This window comes from Vollenhovia emeryi, unplaced genomic scaffold, assembly GCF_000949405.1.
Source record: "Vollenhovia emeryi isolate VEMERY1.0 unplaced genomic scaffold, V.emery_V1.0 DF939216.1, whole genome shotgun sequence".
NCBI classification, from domain to species: domain Eukaryota; kingdom Metazoa; phylum Arthropoda; class Insecta; order Hymenoptera; family Formicidae; genus Vollenhovia; species Vollenhovia emeryi.
In genome coordinates this window covers 3555-6017 of record NW_011967150.1, presented here as the reverse complement: position 1 = coordinate 6017, position 2463 = coordinate 3555, and the positions used below count along the sequence as shown (strand labels likewise).

Below are 2463 nucleotides of genomic sequence, written 5' to 3'. Positions count from 1 at the left end.
ACGCACACACGCACGCACACACACGCACACGCACACGCACGCGCACACACACACAGACACACACACACACAAACGGCTCTTTTCAGGGGCGCACATCGGGTAATGCCAATACCGGCGGTATATGCCAATAATGCAAGGGTTACTTTAAAGTACTGTGTCCTTGCGAAAAAAAATGATAGCGACTCGCTTTTTTTTTTAAATTGAAGAGGAAGGTTTGTACTTTACGTTCCTGCAAACAGTATCCCCGAAAAAAAATGTACCTAGCCCATGCACTCCGTCAAACTTTGCAATTTTCAATATAACAAACATGCCCTCACATTTAAGGTGTTACAGTGGTAGGGATGCATCACACCTAAAAAATAACTATAGTATCTTAAAGTAGAGATTTCAAGCTTTACTTAAAAAAAAAGAACATAATTTTACGATGATTTTTTGCGGAGTTACCGTCAGTCAAAGTTGACCAATTTTTGCATAAAATTTTTCTATGCCATATTTCTTTTGAGCAGTGTATAAATAAATTTAAAATTGAACAAACAAAAAGAAATAATGCTAGAAATCAACTTTTTTTCACTATTAAGAGGATCCTAAAGTCATCTTTTTGCCGACACATTTGAATATAGTTTTTACACTTGTAAATCTTTTTATTGGTTTTTATGCACAAACTAATACCAGGATAAGAAGCGGACCGCATAGCAAAACATTTTCATACTTAAAACGCTCAGTTCAGAAGTCCCTATCTAAAAAAGGCATTGCGAGTTCATTGTTGTCGCTTTTCCGCGATGCCGATTGGCTCCCTCGAAACTCGATCGAGTGTCGATCTTGTTGCGAGTCGTTCTCTTCGACTCGCGGTTTTGACAGTTTGTATTTAAGAGGGTTATTTTGACAGTTTATGTTTCGATCTCGTTGCGAGTCGTTCACTTTGACTTGTTGTTTCGACAGTTTGTATTTAAGAGGGTTATTTTGACAGTTTATGTTATGTGTATGAAGAAGGAGAAGAAAGGGAAGATAGAGAAAGGAGGAGGAAGAAACGATAAAATTAGCTTTTGCGATGACAATTAATAAGTCACAGGGACAAATATTTGACAAAGTAGGAATAGATCTTCGCAAAGATGTTTTTAATCATGGACAACTTTATTTGCCTTTTCATGCGTTCGTACTTGGCAAGCATTAAAAGTTTATCTTGGTAATCAGCGAGATAATAAACAAGTTAAAAGAAACATACAGGGTGAATCTTAATGCCTGCCCCAGCCTTTTACCATGAGAAATGGATTACCGACTGCAATTTTAGTTCACCGAACGGTACAAGAGGGCAGCTGCTTAAATCTCAGGAATGTTGCAGGCAAGTTGAAAACTTGTTCCACTTACAGATATCACGCGGAGAAAAATAATTTGCTAGCACAGTATATCTTATGCCCAGGTAGCAGACGGACGTCATTTTGACGTCAAATACTAGTCAGGTTCGTCCGAATGACGTCAAATGACAAAAAAATTACCGTCATATGTAAGTCTTTCGAATGACGTTATAATGACGACGAAATTTATGGCTCTTTAGATGAATATTCGGCGTTTCCATTTGAGAATTACCTCGGTCATTTAAAGAAATTACTAAAATTTTCTAATAATCCATTACAACAAATACATCGTCGATTACAAGAAATCAATTCTTCATTAAAATTAAATAAGTGTGACTTAAAAAATTTTGTCAAAGTTAAACATTTTGTTCATATGGAACATATAAATGGGCCTTTATTAAACTATAATTCTTACCAATGGTACAAACAATATAAAAGAATTAATTTCGCAAACTTGTCATTTTCCATCAATCACTACAGTATTGCAGACACTTATTGTAATTTGAGAGGCAATACAGAAGTAATAGAAATACATACCCAAACAGCACCAAGTCGACTATTAGTTGACTGTCAGTCGGCAGCAGAAGTCTAAAATCGACTTCAAAGTCAAGCTGAATGTCAACTTATAGTCAACTAATAGTCGACAAATGACTCGACTATAGTCGGCTGTCAGTCAGCCTTAAAAGTCGACTTTATGGCAATTAAAAGTCAACTTTATGATGATTAGAAGTCTATTTTATGGCGATCAGAAGTCTACTTTATGGCAATTAGAAGTCAACTTTTAATCAATTTTACGTTATTTATATTAACTACTAAATGTTTAATAGTGACATCTTGAAAACCTGAATGATTAAAGTTTTTATATTTTAATTGTATAATATTTACAATATACATATAATACAATTAAGAAATAATAAAATTATATTGATCAAGTCTTTGAAAATGCTCCAATTAAACTTAAATAATAATTATAATGAGCATATGTCTTAATAAAAAAACAGACAATAAACCAGAGTATATATTATATTATTTAATTATGCTTTTATATTTTTGACAAATTTGACAGGTTTCCTTGATTAACTTGTATTAATCGACACATTAAATCGTATTA

The 2463-nt window shown here is 33.8% G+C and overlaps 1 protein-coding gene across 5 annotated transcripts in view; it reads right to left on the bottom strand.

Annotated features, from left to right (window-relative positions):
- Window positions 1-2001, bottom strand: part of LOC105560918 (putative fatty acyl-CoA reductase CG5065) — a 21057-nt gene extending 19056 nt beyond the window's left edge. For 2 of the 5 annotated variants that reach the window (XM_012010436.1, XM_012010437.1), the window contains exon 1: window positions 1890-2000. The gene's annotated coding sequence lies outside the window, so the exon portion shown is untranslated. Of the gene's footprint in view, window positions 1-1889 lie in introns of all 5 variants that reach the window. The other 3 variants (XM_012010433.1, XM_012010435.1, XM_012010434.1) reach the window with 3 other exon arrangements.
- Window positions 2002-2463: the final 462 nt, after the last annotated feature.